This window comes from Hermetia illucens, chromosome 4, assembly GCF_905115235.1.
Source record: "Hermetia illucens chromosome 4, iHerIll2.2.curated.20191125, whole genome shotgun sequence".
NCBI lineage: Eukaryota > Metazoa > Arthropoda > Insecta > Diptera > Stratiomyidae > Hermetia > Hermetia illucens.
Genome location: NC_051852.1, coordinates 26803291 through 26820322, shown reverse-complemented (window position 1 = coordinate 26820322; position 17032 = coordinate 26803291).

The window sequence follows — 17032 nt, the reverse complement described above, 5'->3', positions numbered from 1 at the left end:
GATTAAAAGGACAGAATTAAGCAGGGAAGTAGACCTGTTGCCCAGTGAAGTGGAGAAGTTTGACGACCTAGACCTGGAACGTCTAGAGCTTAGAGTGAACAATGACTTCCAGGACAGTGCCATGTCGCAAAAGGAGATTGATATTCCGACAATAGAGAAGAGCAAACACTAACGGAGGTAATGGCCAGCACTAAGATGGTAGCCCTGGTAAGCCCTTCACAATGCAAGAGCTACATCTGCGGTGATTGCAAGGGCAATCTCCAAGGATAACATTGGAATAGTTGTTGTTTAGGATCTGCGGGATCCTAAGTCCCCATCCACTTGATGGTGATTTTTTCGATTCTTAATGCTTGGGGTGCTACGCTCCAAACTAGGGATCCATGGACTAAAAAACGAGGGAGTAAGTTGCTCCTCATTTAGTCCGGTCCACCATCAAGTGGATGGGGACTTAGGATCCCGCAGATCCTAAACAACAACCTAGCTTTAGTCTAGCTTAGACTACAACGACTGGCGTTTTAAGTCCAATATAACTCGCAACCTTGTCATGTTTTTGCGATGATAAAAGGGAGCGTCTTTCCAGCTGTTGGCACTTTCGGTCACGCTGCTCCCAGGGCAGAGGTGAGGCAGCGTCTGATTGGAATAGTGCTCGTTTAAGAACTCTGGGTGTGCCGGGGTCAGATTCACAATCAGCAAGGTGGAAGCATGCAGGTTATTTGCATCATTTGCAAAAGAAACTTAAAATATATATATACCTTTCAGAATCTCTAACTTTGCCAAGCTTCACTGGAAGCGGGGGGAAAAACTCGAGACGCATGAGGTACTTCCCTACCACCTAGAACCCACTGAAATTAGTTGTTAGATTGGCAAAGTTCTGCGAGAGGAAGGCGCTACCACTTCTTCCTAGGTGCGATGGCAACGCCTACAATGAGGTCTTGGGAAGCCAGCGGTATAAATCGAACAGTTTGATCTTCAGTAACAAGTTAGAAATCCATAACATAGGGAACACGCCAACATTCGAGACCAGTAACAGGCAAGAGGAAACACTCTAATGAACGGCTTGGTCAAGAATTCAAGGGTGTCAAATACATCTTCTATATCGGATCACAGAATAATCAGACTCGACCTTGAAGGCAACTCAGAAGTAGATATCGTAATAAGGAATCCTAGAAGAACAGACTGGGAATTCTACACAAGACATCTGATTGAAAATATGGCTCATTTACAATTGAGCGGTGACATCAGGAGCGAAATAGAGCTAGAAACAGTGGTGGGAAACTCCTACAGAATCGCTATTGGCGTATTTGAGATCAGCTGTCCGACTAAGGGAGTCAAGTTATCAAGGGACGTACCCTGGTGGAACAGAAATCTGGCCAGAATGAGAATTGAGGTGCGAAAACCTTCAACCGGGCGAAACAAATTAGAAACCGGCAAAGGTACAAAACAAAAGAGCACTGACGTATGGCAACACAATCGGGGAAGAAAAACAAAACAGCTTCAAGGAATTCTGTGGGGGGATAGGAAGCACAGTAGCATCCAAACTATAGAAAGCTATAGCCAAGGACAAGGCAATATCTTCTGTCTGCCTGAAGGAAGATGGGACATTTACCGAGAATGGGGAGGACAGGGTACGACTGATTCTAAGAACTCATTTTCCGAAGTCCTGCCTCTGATCCCGATCTAAAAGATCTAGGCGGAAGTGTCAGCAAGATTCGAAGGACCCAAAAGCTGAGCTGAAAAAATTAAGCTTGCGAAAAACTGATGGCTTCAAGTTAGGGACTCACTTGGGCAGAATGCCACAGTACGGGCCCAAAAACATGAGGTCTATATATCGTACAAGAAACTCGATGAAGTGACATCCATAGAAGAAATTTGCACTGCCTTGAAGGAACTTGCCGAGGAGTCCATTGTAAGCGAAAAGCCTATGGCAATATTCAAACGGCCAGATTGCGATTACCAATGGACGCAGCGCAGAAGTTATTGGCGACCGGGAAAGTTCGAATTGGATGGGTCAGCTACCGCTTCACGTTTCGTCATTTCTCGAAAGTATGGAATAGCAATATTAATCGATCCAATCGATGCAGAAAGTGTGAGAAGAAAGAGCATATTGCCAAGGAGGGCACAAGCATATTGCCGGAAGTGCTAAATGCCCGGAATTTAGGTCGGCGCGTCAATGAGAAAACGGAACAAGAAGGAATGTTTTAAGGAGCTCGGTTCGGAAGCGGACGTAAACCCGTGGGGGAGACGCTATAGAATTATGAGAGGCGATTCAGATGCCATTCATCTCCGCAGGTCACGTACCTACTCTTTTGTTAAAAATCATCTAGGGGTTATTCCCCTAGCAATAGGAGGGCACTGACGACCGCTGAATGTGATGGGAACATCGCCAGTCACCAGCGTCAACCTGCTGGAGATCTACGCTACAATAGGAAACAACAAAACTCCGGGTCTGGATAGCGTATCGAGTAGTAAGGTCCCTAGCTTGCCGTTAAATCAAGACCGGACATGTTGGTCGAGTTGTTCAAAGTGGGATATTTCTTGCGGCATGGAAGCGGCAGAAGTTAGTACTATTGCCTAAGGCTGGTAAACCTCCAGGTGGGCCAGCCTCCTACAGATCTATATATCTTTTGGACACTGTGGGGAATGTGATGAGAGTTAGGGAGGCCTCTCAGTATTGGTTCCGTAGAGCTAGGTCACACATTCAAGTCATCAAAACGGTTACTGGTTTCGTCGAAGATGCAATTCACAGAAAGGGTAGTACAAGTAAATATTTCGTGTTGGTGACCCTGGACGTGAGTAATGCTTTCAATTCGGTCAATTGAAACTTAATACGGGAATCTCTGGCGAAGACTGGTATACCCGTCTATCTCGCAGCTTTGGTCAACAGCTATTTACAAGAACGGAGATTCTGGTATGACACCGACGACGGATCCTAGGAATACATGGGTGACCCACTAGGTTTTGTGCTGAGCTGCTGCGAATTCCATCTCTCCTTTGTCGCAGACGAAGAGCGCCGAGTAGAAGAGATCTTTAAGCACCCGTAGATGGCAAGAGCGTTGGTAACGCTCGGGGAGGGCTGTATGGACACAGAGGCTCATCGCTACCATCAATGACTGGTTGGACAGACGGCACGATGAGGTTAATTATAATCTTACTCAGTTTCTACGGGGAATGGAGGATATCGCCAGTTCCTCTACAGGTTTAAACTGGATACATCACTCGATTATCCAAACTGCGATGGAGTTCTAGAGGACCCAGAGCAGGTTTTCTTCCACTGTCTAAGATTTGTAGAAAAGAAAAAGGCGCTAGGAAAGATGTTGGTACCAGAAAATCTGATGCGAAGAATGCTATCATGTCAGGAAGACTGGGCTGCGATCAACTCCATGGTCGCATCTATTCAGAGCAAACTGCGAAAGGCAGAGGAGACGAGGTAAGTGTGGTTACGTACGCCGTGTAGAGACGAAAAGTGACCAAACTATATTGAGCTCACTCCGCCCCATGATGTAACACCTTAAGGTGGCATCACGGGGGGTTTTAGTGGGTAAATATCCTACACGCTGGCATGTCCAGGATAGTGTCTTTGAATGATTCCCACCTAGTTTTTCATAGCTGTAAATTTGTCCTGGAAGGCTCGGAGTAAGTTTCGTTCCATTATCTGAAATTTATGGACAGAAGAAAAAATCACATGCAAATGCCAAATTGGATAAAATCCTAGATTAGGATAGTCGATCTATAGTTGAAGTTACTAGAGAAAACAAATTAGATCAAGATAGCAGTTAAGAAAGACAAAGGAAATAAGGATTCCTCTTCTTCTTCAATGCCGCGATAGGCCAAACCGGCCCTTTGCGTCCAGGATAGACTTCTTCCAGCCTTTTCGATCCTTCGATCGTGTCCTCCAGTTGGAAAATTTCAACATCTTTTTATTGGTCTCGTCAACAAAGTCCTCCCATCATTTGGATGGCTTTCCCACTGGGCGCGTCCTTCGGGTGTACGTTTCAATGCCCTGTTAAGTATTCGCTTGTCGTCTATCCGTTCTAAGTGATTCGCCAGCCAGCTCCATCTATTACCGGTCCAAGCATTTGACGCAGAATTTTACGCTCAAATGTGTCAATGGATTTCTCTAACGCTTGCGGTAGAATCTACGTTTCATAGCCGTATAGTAGCTCAGGTCGTATTGTAATCTGTAAATTTGGAGCTTATTTTTCCTGTGCACCCTTAGGACTGAGTAATATGATTTGTTGGCCATCATTATTCGTCGCTGAACTTTTTATTACCATTACCTCATGTATTCCTCGGAGACTTGGTTTCTTAGCAAAAAAAAATGCGAACTCTTGGCCGCATTCGTTTACTCCTAGATACATAAAGTTTTCCACGTTTTCAAAATTAAAGTCGCCCATTGTCAGGTTTCGTGGTATTGGCGCGGAAATAAGGATTAATGAAAGTTAAATCGGCCCAATGGAGTGGTACTTTGCGGTAGTTACGGAGAGAAAAAGATGATGAAGAAGGCAACTTTAGTTGACCAGATAAGATTCGAATTTCCGAAATTCCCCACCTTCGCAAAAACAAAAAAACACCAACAGTGAAGAAATAATTTTCGCCAATTTGGGGTGTTGCATCATTGAAGATAGCCGAGTGGTTAGAGCACAAGGCTGTCGTACGGAAGGTCGCAGTTCAAATCTCACTGGTGGCAGTGGGATTTGAATTGTGATTTGACGTCGAATAACAGTCGACTCAACTGTGAATGAGTACCTGAGTCAAGTCAGAGTAATAATCTCGGACTGCTGCGCTGCGCAATGCTAACTGCAGTGTACTGTAGTGTACCGTTACGGTCTTGAATGAAGTGCTCTAACATAGTTCAAGGCTCTGATCCAATGTGGATTGTTGCGCCAACGGTTATTATTTTCGAATTATCACAATCTCGGCAGATGCCGGATTTTACCTAATACTACCACTAAGTGCCAAGCATTTAGGCTCGGACGATCCTGCCTGCTTAAAAACTAAAGGGGCAGTGGTGGTGGCGGCCGGTGGTAGGACAATGGGAGGATCCGTCGATAACTCCCCGCAACATCTAGCACGTATGCAGAATGGTGTACTTCTGCATGGTTTGAACCAGACTGTGCGAAAGTTCCAGGGCATCAAGGGAAGCCGTGAGGGATTTAGGTAAATACCTGTAGCTCACAATATTATGGGAACTACAACCACCCGCTCGAGACACCAAATTTTTTTAATTTCCCGAGCCAGTGGCTCATAGGTTCACCTTCTTCTCCGGATTTCCGTTCGATGTTGCTATTATGGGGGATAGCAACATCAATTACATACACCGAGCGACCCGTCTTCTCAACTAACAGTACGTCAGGCTTTTTATGTGCAGTATGGCGATCAGTCAGAACTTGCCGGTCACAACACATGCTGTAAGCAGAACTATCAAGTACTGCTTGCGGCTCATATCGGTAAACCGGATATGTTCCCGTGATCAGTCCATGCTTGTATGGAAGGTTTTGATGGATAACCTTACATACAGCATTATGCCTGGTGATGTATTGTACTGGTGCCATAGCAGTACAGCCGTAAATGAGATGGTCCAACGTCTCTAACGCCCAACCATACATTCTGCACTGGTCGTTCTCCCCCCGTTCTTTCATGATGAGCTTCTTATAAGCTCAGGTGGCGACGACGCCGTCCTGAATGGCACACATGAGCACCTCCGTCTCAGCAAAGAGCTCCTCAGCACACAGCCATCTGTTCGACAAATGCAAATTGACAAATGGCTGCCAAAGACAATTCACGTGTTTACCGTGCATTGCCTTCGACTTCCATTCATCGATCCGCTCTTGGTCCGACTTCACCCCACTAAGAAGATTGAAAGATCGATCCCTCAAGTTAAGTGGAGTCAGACGTTTTCCAGGTCGGTCTTCGTCCACGACAATATTCCGAATGCATAAGCCAGTGAAGGGATAGCGAATGCATTCAACGCACTTGTTTTATTCTTCCCCCAGATATGCGATTTCAGCAGCGGCTTTACACGTCGCTGGAATTCGAACAGCAGAACATCCTTCAGATCACCAACTCAAGCATGGGTTCCTTGCAGAATTCCTAGGTACTTGTAGAAGTCTGTCTCGGTCATAGCTTCGATGTGGAGGTCACCAATGCTATGTCCAGCGTGCGGCTCGTGATGATCTTTGCGGATGGCTTGAATTCGACACTTGTCTAATCCAAACTCCATCCGAATATCACGGCTGAACATGTCTATTATTCGCAACGGACTTCTAGGATAGTCGTCAGTACCAGTATACAGCTTGATGCCATCTAAATACATCAAGTGTGGCAGTTCGCACTTAGCACGTAGGCCATATTTTATTGCAAAACCATGCACTCGAGCTTCACTCAGTAGCCATGAAAGGGGGGTTCAGTGCCATACAAAACCAAAGGGAACTCATTGAATCCCCCTGGTAGATGCCCCTCCGTATATGGATTGGTTCTGAGGTATTAGCACCCTCAGATGTACGTACTGATAAGGTGGTGTGCCACCCTTCCATGACTGTCGCCGAAAACTTTATTAGTTTCGAATCAATGCGATACAGATGTAGGATGTCGATTAGCCAGGTATGCGGAACGCTATCAAAAACCCTGGCATAATCGATATAACAACTAAAGAGGTTTCTTTGGCCTCTATTAGCTTGCCCTACAAATACCGAGTCGATAATGAGTTGACCCAGCTCGGCAGCCCTTCTGCTCCTCGGACAGAATGTTGTTGGTCTCGAGGTGCGCATTAACTCTTCCACTAATAATGGACGTTATGAATTTGGGTATTCCCGCAGTGAATTCCTCCAGCTGACTCATGACCTCATTTATATTGCGTGCCAACCGACTGTGTACGCTGGTAAATTTCTTATACCAGAAATTTTGCACCCGATCCAGACCTGGGCCCCTCCAGTTCTTCGAGTTGTTTATGGCTCGTCGAACTTCCTCTTCGGTAACATCCGCAAAATTCATGCTAGGCGTATTGGCATGGCTGGTGTCTTCGGTGGTGATCCAGCATGCTGGGCGGGTAACCCCCAAAGTCCACCCCAGTATCCTTTCGCTTCCGTTACCGAAAACTACACTGTCTAGACGCTCTGTTGGGATTCGTTGAGAGATCTGAAAAATCAGAGTGAAATTATGCGGTGTTTCCAACGATTAATTAATTGAAGTAATAAAAACTTGTTTTTTTTTCGTTGGTGTGGGTATTTATTCTTGCAAATACCGATATTTCGGGAACCACTTGTTCCCTTCATCAGTGCTAACAAGTTACAAGAAAGTTTTTATTACTTCAATTTGATCTGAAAAAGCTCCGCTGGTTCCTCGCGTATGTTGCATTCTGGACACGTCTGGAGTGACTTTCGCCGTACCGTCGACTGCATATGACAAAAAGTCTCTGGTTTAGTGTGTCCAGAATTTTAACTACGGGTGTCTCACTGGGGATGGCATAGTTCCGGTAAACCCTCTGCACTTTATTTCTTACCCGTCAGGTGTCTGCGTCTATCAATGTCCTGCCTTAGTAACTCCCGCTGACGTTCTAGACGAATTTTCCCTGGTGAATCTCTTTGGTCACTCAAACCAAAAACACGAAAGCGAATCTTCTGACCGTGCAATCTGATAGCCGTAACTGCACCACAATGCACAAGTGAATGTATTTGCAGCAGCGACATATCAGCACACACCTGGTCTATGCAAAGGATCCATATCCGAGAATTCTATATACGCTCTTTGGAATTCCTCCCGAACCTCAGCGGAAACCTCTGCTGGACGGTAGAGAAGAGTGCTTCGGCGAGTACTGAAACTGTTGCCTGCAGTGCAGCGTGGTGTTGTTGATGCCGCCGTCTATGCCCCCATCGACTCTCGGTCACCAGTTTCCCCGATGTCCTCAAGTCGAATACGTTCCCTGATGGTGACTGGGATTGTGTCGCTGCGAGTAATAAAGCGGTACTGGTCTGCGACTCGCTGCACAGTCACGTGCGCGAATTGCGGGAAACGCTCAATGAATCTCTGGTGCAACAAGGGGCGGTAAGATGTTGTACCCGCTCCCGCCGTTATTTCGTAGTAAGGAGCAGATGATGAAGAAGTTCATTTCTTCAGTCCATTTCATCCGTTGCCTACGCAAACTTGCTGAAATGGTCGCCACAGATTGTGGCGAAATAGTTGCAGCAGGCGGAGCTATGTTCCTGGTCGTCGTGGCGCCTAGACGTCGAACCGCCCCACGACTAGCGGTTTCGACGCCATACTGTTCATTACGGGAGCCCGACCCAGTCAACAAGTCAGACGACTCCCGCCGGTTATCCGTACCGGACCTTAAATTCCTTCTTTTTCTGATAGATGGATTTGCATTTTATACCTAACTGCCAGGTGTGGGGATAGCTTCCTTAGTGAGTAATCTGCAAGATTGCAAAGTTCCTGAACTTTCCTCACCTACCCCTTGAGACGCCCTCCTCCTTTCACAACCGGGCTTGGGGCCGGCTACGGCGGAGTAGTATTATTATTATCATTGAAAAATAAAAAGAAGTTTTCATTCAACATTTTAAACCTGATGAGTGCTGAGAATATTTTTCAAACTTTCACGATTGTTTTTCACATGGCAGTGCATATAATCCACAACCTTTCCTTTCAGATTTCATCACCGACAGAACCAAATCGTGCCCTTTATCAAAACCTTTATTAAAAATTAATCAAACTCGTTTATGATTTGTGATTTCCTGCTGTTTAAAATTCAACATAAACCTCTCCACATCCCAGTCAACGTAGCTTATGGGAAACGGTCGCAAACAAATATGCATACAAGATTCTAACCAAGCAAAGTTATTAATCCTTCGCTTAAATTTCAAATTTTTCAAACTATCAAAGATGCTCAAGTCAAGGAAGCATCGCTCTTCCCAAAGAAACTAAATTCAAGATGCGCTGAAGATACTTCATGATCTGATACTTATGTGTAGCCATACAATGAGAGTATTCTTCTGACTATGTTCGAAGACAAATTCATTTAGGAACAGATGAAGGCGCGCCTGAACAAGGATTGGTGGTCTGGGTTCCTTCCGTTAAAACAAAATAAGAGAAACAGAGAATACCAGAGAAAAAAAACATCAGGAGGGAGTCGAAAAATCTGATAAGAGAAAGAACGAAGACTATGTTAGGCTCATTCATAAAATCTTATGGGCCCGAAACTCATTAAGGTTCTGGGTTCAGATTTGGGCATGGGAGCTGTTTCATTGCAGTGCATCCTTCTACGATAAAATCCATATCGAGGCCGAACGATTTGAATATCTTGAATTGCATGCGCATTTGCTTATATTGTGTTTATGTAAGTATATAAGCCAATCATCCTGTGGAACTGAAATTTCGTTTTATTTAGTATTATAGTAAAAAGATATTTACTATACTTAACGTTTGTAGTCCAATTCGGAACACTCAGCCAGTTTTTCCTCTGCTTAAATATTAGTTTTAGAATTTCCACTCAGAAAAGGAAAGAAAAGGAAGGGTTGGTTCATAATGAGCGATGGACGGGACTGGTCCATACAAACGTACCAGTATCTAGATGCAAATCATACGACTTATATGTGCATATGCAACCCGGGAGTATAATTGTTTCTTGGCGTTCATACTCTTTTAGAAGCCTCTTCGTTTCTTCCAATTCTTAAACGTCCTGCATCGACCGTTTATCGTTCATTTAACATGCCGAAGAGAAGGGCCCAAAAAAGATATTGTTCGGAAACTTTTGCACACATTAGATTGCATCTACGAGAATGAAAATAACAACAAATACTGACTATGGAGAATCATCTTTGTCTCTAGCGGAAAATGATAAATCCACTTTAGGGAGGCTAAATTAACCGCAGAGCGCAAGAAAACGAAAAAGGCGATCAGCGAAGCGCAAAATAATAAAAGAACTCCTTGAAATATTGTATTCAGACAGAGCAGTAAGAATATGCGATCAACACGATGATTGATGGCATCAAGCTTTCAAGTCTTCCATAAAAAGTGATGAAAAAAGCAAACTACCAAGAACTGGTGAAATCTGAAAGGGCATCGGAGGCTCCATAACGTCAAGACGCCTGGCTCAATGTGTGTATGAGTCTTAAAAGATACTTTCCGGTCATGTCTTATATGCGCTGCGGCGGCAGGAAACTTAAATGCCAACTTGTCTGTCCATCGCTTGACTACCTCACTATCTTGCAGACTATCCTTGTGTGTTACGGGCAATTTTTATAAGCATAATTATGGTAAATTACTGTAATAAAGGCATCGAAGGCGGAGGTGGAGCACTGTGTAACCTTATTCTAATTGCAGCCCCTAGCATTTACTACTGGACGTGATTTTCAGGTCCTAACCGAATAATCGTTTTGTAGTAGGTGACCCTTTTTTCGAGCGCCCCCTAAAGAAATTAACAAATTAAAGTTTTTATTAACTTTTTGCCCCAAGCGATCTTAGTGTGGTGAGTATTCGGAACTTTTATAGTCGACATGTGGTCATAGGATTTAATTGGGGTGGATTAGGAAATAATGGTGGCATTTCGGGGAAATTAAAATTAAAGTAGGCCCTAAACGGAGGTTGGATTCGGTTATTAGTTACTACACCTTCATTAAACACCCATAAAATATTAATCACTCTCTATCACTTATGCAATGGAAGTACAGATCCAGATTGGTTCGGGATTCGAAGGAAATTCTTCCGATTGCCCGAAGTTATCTTTTTATATTCTTCGTGAGTGAAAAATTTACCAACAGAGCAGTTCATTTTGCTCTAAACTTCCTCATAAATTGTCGGGAAATTACTTTTATTATAGTATTTAGATATAATTTTATATACTTAACAGAAAATGACCACTGTGAAGTTTCCAGATCATCTGCAGATACTGTGCGATTAAGGGAGTGCTTAGTAGATACAAATGAACATGTGGACGTACACTTTTAAGGACAAATGAATTAGTATGCATGCAGTTATGGAGTTATCCGAAATAAGACAGTTTTTTTTTTTAGAAGTCAGTTAGTTTAGTTTATTGGGGGAGCCGCAGCTCCGAGCACTCACGCCAATGTGACTGTGCGGAGTCCTCATTGAAGAAAACCTTACCAAGGTGTCTTCGCCTGAGATCTGAGGGGCAGTTGCATAAAAAGTGCAGGGCCGTCTCCTCCTCCTCCTCACATTGGCCGAAACCATCACCCCAATCTTTTCCATATGGTAGTTTAACGAGCAGTGTCCCGGTAGAAGCCCCACTAGGGTTTTCATGTCCCACTTCTTAAGGGACAACAAAAATGCCGCTCTAGTGATCACAGGCTCTTTCACAAAGATTTTCGCTTGCCGGCAAGAGTCCAAATTTCTTCACTCGGTTGCGTGAATCCTTGCAATTTCACCCTTCAGAGTAGATTTGACAGTAGATGGTCGGATTCCAAGAGCTGGTTCTGACCTCACCGTTGTGGATCCAGACCCTCGGTGAGCCAGTCTGTCAGCCTCCTCATTACCGGCGATGTTAGAGTGCCCCGGCACCCACATCAGATATGTTTCGTTCAGTCGGCCAAGTTTCAGCAGCACCTGATGACAACTCCACACCAGCTGGCTTGATATATCGTTGCTATTTAGTGCCAATAATACCGCCCGATTCGAATGGGGCGACCCCTCCATTTTTGTCGCAGGCATTTTTCTACTGCCAATGAAATGGCATATATCTTCGCCTGGAATATGGTCGTCATTTTTCCGAGGGGTCGGGCCAGTTCTATAATCGGATTCCCCGAGAACATCCCTGCGCCCGATCCGTGGGTGCAGATTGTTAAGTCTGTAATCTGAAAAGACTCATGGCCATTTGTCGACCATTCTTCTCTTTCTGTGATTACGACAGTGTATGTCTTCTCAAAGACGAATCTGGAAACCATTTGATCGGACGGCATCAGAGCTACCGGATGTTTGTCAAGGAGATAGACGCATGACCGTGTGATTGGCCCCCTTTCCACGCTCTAATGGTATCGAGTCTATATGCGCTGCTTTCCGTCTCAGCTCCAAGTGAATGGGGAGTAGATTTAGGCGTAGTACTCATTGCTCCAGTAATACTTAGGCAACCGAGTCCTGAATCTACGTTAGCAGCTTCCTGCTGTTAGCAAAGTTCAGTCTCGGCCACCAGACGATGCATGCATACACCAAAATGGGTTTTAATATGGATGTAAACATCCAGTGTATTCGTTTTGGTGAAAGTCTTCAGATGTTACCTATCACATCCCTATAGTACCAGAGCAATATGCAGGATTTCTAATATTGTTCATGGATATGATGCTTCAACGCTAACTTGGAGTCGAAATGTACTCCTCAATATTTGACTATTTGTGCCAGCCCCATCTGACGTTCCTACTGAACATACCTAGCGTTCACCATGAGTCCATTGCGGAGGCACAGCTGTGGATTTCATGCAAACTTGCTGGTAATTATTACGGTTAGGTCATCCGCAAATGCTTGCGCGGAGACTTTTTTGTCCTCCAAGAGCCACAGCTAGGTATCCATTACCAAGAGCCATAACAGCGGAAAGAGAACCCCTCCCTGTGGGCAGCCCCTAAGAGATGCTGCTTCACTTGCGCGACTTCTGGCCGACCAATATGTGGATTTTTCTTAACTCTAGTGTGAAGGATCCAACTGATTAGCAGCGGTTTAATTCCATGCTGTTTTGCCGCATCACAAATTGTCGCGAATGAGGCATAATTGAAAGCACCTTCGATGTCTATGAATGCGCCAAAGGTGTATTCTTTTTGGGACATCGTCTTTTGCATTTTTGTCGTGAGTTCATGAAGTGCTATCTCCGTGAATTTGCCTTTCTGGTAGGCGTGTTGCCTATGGTGAAGTGGTCACTTAGGAATGTGTGTGACCCTTATGAATCGATCTACTAGTCCTTCTAGTCCTTTTAGTAGAAAAGATGTTATACTGATCGGTCGGAAGCTTCTTGCGTCTGTGTAGGTGGGTTTCCCTGATTTGAGAATAAATAATACCTTCACATCACGCCAGTTTATTGGAATATAAGCGAATATGTAGACCAAGGGCATCCATTCCCTCTATTACTAGACTGCAGACTTGTATTTATGGAACGAATTAAATGCCCATTTTACTCGCTCCAGTGATACTACTGTGCATGCCAGATTCTAGTCTCTCGGTTGAGGGCTGTATGCACCTGTTGACCCCGAGATTAAATTTTGAATGCTGCCTGGGAAGTGCACTTCAAGCAAATGGTTTCCCGTTTGTTCATCGCTTTCTGTGTACCTTCCGTTTGTAAATGTAAATAACTCAGCTCCTGGCTATGTTCTTTAACCAGAATTCGCTTCAGCCTTGAGATTGCCTCAAGAGAGTTAGTCTCTTCGCAAAAGCATCTCCATTATGATCATTTACCCGATCTTATGCTCTTCTTTAGAGTCTTCTGCGCCTCTATGTAGCGATTCCAGCTAGCGCCTGAATCACTTTTCAGAGCACGACTGAGGATCATCCAAGTCGTTCTCCTCTGTTTTGCCAAATCCAAGTTCCACCATGGTGTTTTGCCCTTACGAAATCAATGCGTCTGTGATCAGAGAGTGTGATGTCGTTTGATACTCTCCACTTTCTGACCAGAGCCGCGATGTCAGAGGACCTCTCGTATGACAACGTTGAAGAAAGTGGGTTCATTACCCAAATGAAAGATCTACAAATCGGTTCCTGCTAGTTACTCCAGTCGTCTCGATCCTCTTTCATTGATGTTGGAACTTCCCCAGCCCGTAGCAGAGCTGGCAGCCCGATTTTTTCCGAATCTGCTTAACATCGGGTTCAGGAACCCAAGAAATGTAAGTACGATGCCAGAATGTCCTGCTTAAGAAGCAAAAGGGAAAGTATAACTTCTAGATAATACGATGTCCCAGAGGTACGTGAAGGAAGATGTAAAGTATTGATTAAGGACAAAAGGGCAAATATGATGTTTTAGTTGATACGATATTTTAGAGATATTAGAGAAAGATAAACGATTCCGTAGCCTAAATAGCAACGAAATCTATGAGCGATACCACGACCGTCTGGTTGTGGATAATATCCGGCTCAACAATTTGCGGTGGACGGGTTACTTAATCCGTATGGATGAGGATGATCCAGCGCGGAAAGTCTATAAGTGTAATATCTATGGTAGGAAAGGAAGACTCTGCCTGAAATGGAACGATGGCGTAGGTCAGGACGCCAGACAGCTTTTAGGGATATCGAATTGGTGGACCTCGGCGCAAAACTGTGATGTCTGGAGCTCCTTATTAAGGCAGGCTTAGACCGGATACCGGTTGTTGCGCCGTTGATGATTCCGGTATGGGGGTTTCCTGTAGTTCTGGCCTTTGCGGATGGTGATCGTATTTAGAGGTTTTGCAGGTACCACAATTGACAGTGTATTTCCTAATAAGTTTAGCTATACTCAGGAAATAGAACCTTTCCAATATCTGTTCTTTGTTTTCGTTAGCATTCCTACAAGCCGTTAGTTCTGGATGATTAGGAATTTATAATTTTCCTTTCCTACACCCTGTACGACTTTTTGCGTGATTCGAATTTTCAGAAGTGTTCCTTAAATATTTCCTGAACGAGGTCAACACAATATTCCAGGATCTTAATGCCATTGACGACATTAGGATCCCAATATTCCCGAAGAGTCCCAATTAGGGTCGGCTTGTCTATTTTCTTCAAGCTAATGTAATTCCTGCGGTAATTAAGGTGGGGCTTCCCGCACGCAATAAATTACTTGCCTGCAAATATTACTAGTTACTTTTGGAAGACGTTGATGGAGGATTCACAATGAGGTATGAGATCGGTACTATCTTCGACCACGCTTATAGGCTTATAGACGCGCTCATAGTTGAACTCTTCGATTCGTGATTTCCATCTCTTTAACTCGGTTTTTATTCCTTAGAGCAAACATTAGGGGTTGGTGATCGGTAATCTTTACTTTACACAACGTATCTAGAGCCCGGGGATAGACCGACGCGGAATATAGCTCCCTGAGGCCAACCTATCTCTCTCTGAGAGTGAGCTGTCCTTCCTCTAGGGCTTTTCAGGGGCTAAGCCTTTTGTCTACCAAGACCGTTAGTGAGTGGTTACAGCCACACCCTGTACGAGGCGGCCCTACTATTAACAAAACGCTACGAGTCTAGACTGGGGAGTCGAAAAGCAAATCCCCCAATCCAGGGTGTCATGCGAACCGTGCCGGAACCGGATAGTTTGCAGTCGGGGGTAATTGACTATATTCGAACAAAGCTTCACTGATACCTGGTCGCCTCCGTGAGTAAGTTAGACCTTACCTACTAATGAGTATCAGTAAGAAAATAAAAAAACTTAAACCAATAAAGCGGGACCCCGTACCGCACACAAACTGGTTAATCAGGCGGAGGCACATCTTCGAAATACTGAGCGCCAGTTGATTACACCCAAGAAGGGAGAAGTTAGGACGTCAAGCAGTGGATCCAAGGTTAACATTGGTATACTGCGTGGACAACAGCCAACAAACGCCACTGCTCAAAAAGCAGGGGCTAGCAAAAGCACGTCTGAGATAAATATTATATATCAGACATCAGGAAGGGGACAGGCCTCAGTGGCGCAGGTGCTAAATGGTGCCTGCGCTACCTGAACAAAGGCCTGAAACCAGAAGAGGCCCTTATGAAGACTCCAGATAGAGCTAAGCCATCTTTATTGGAGCCGAGAAGGTGGGGAGCAGCAGAGATTAGCCTGCATTAAGGGAATGCATCCAAAAAACCAAACCTGAACCCAACTTCGAAACTTGTGTTCGCCGGGATACGCTTTCGACCAGTTTTTATACTGGTGAAATGCGCGACGAAAGACACGGCAGAGTGAATTAGGACCATAGGGGAAGGGGTAGAACTGTCAAAATCTGCTAGGGATGATATACCAGGAGCATGCATGGTGGCAGTTTTTCGCGCAACAGCCACGACATTAGAGACGGAAGATTTCAGAATGAGGATCTCCATACGTGATTATGGAAAGTCTTTAGAAGCAAGGTGTTGGGAAAGAGTAAACTCCTAACGATCGGGGTAGATGACCGATCCATGGAGGCAATGAAACGACGGAGTTGCCATATCAACTATCGTTTTCGCAATATACCTGTGCATGTGCACAAGGAAAAGCCGAGGAAAGACGCCTCGGAGGAGACACCAGGTGAAAAGCATACCGAGGCCCCCGATGAAAGCTCGAAAGCCATGGAGGCGGAAAGGACTGGATCAACCAGGGGGGTAAACCTGTGGCCCAGTGCAGAGCAGAAGCTGGACGACTTAGATCTAGGACTTCTAGGGCTCAAGGTGGACAGCGATGCGCAGGAAAGCGCCACGTCGAAGGATACTCCGAGAATGGAGAAGAGCTTTAAACAATAACGGAGCCAATGACCAGCACTAAGATAGCCCAGATAAACCTTCCATCATGCGAAAGCTGCATATACAGTAATTGCAAGGGCAAGTTCCAAGCAGAACCTTTGGAATTGTTCTGGCTCAGGAGTCCTGGCTGTACCGGGGGCAGATTCGCAGTCCGCAAGGAGGAAGCATGCAATATGGATTGTTGCGCCAACGATTATTAACTGGAGGTACTAGACATAACTCTAGGAAATACTCTAATGAACCGGATGGCCAGGAATTGGAGGATGTCGGATGAAACCTGTAGGTCTGGTCACAGAATAATCAGATTCGACTTGCCAGCACTGATGAAGGGAACAAGTGGTTCCCGAAATGTCGGTATTTGCAAGAATGAATATATACACCAACGAAAAAGAAACAACAAGTTTTTTATTATTTCAAATAATTAATCGTTGGAAACGCCGCATAATTACACTCAAATTGAGGGTAACTTCGAAATAAAAAAAATAATAAGGAATCCCAGGAGAACGGATTGGGAATCCTATGCAATGCACTTGAGCAACAACATGTCCCACCTTAAAGGGGCGGTGACATCAGGGGCGAACTGGAACTAGAATCAGTGGTGGAAAACCTCAACATAGTCGTTATTGATGCTTATGAACCTGGCCAGAATGAGAACAGAG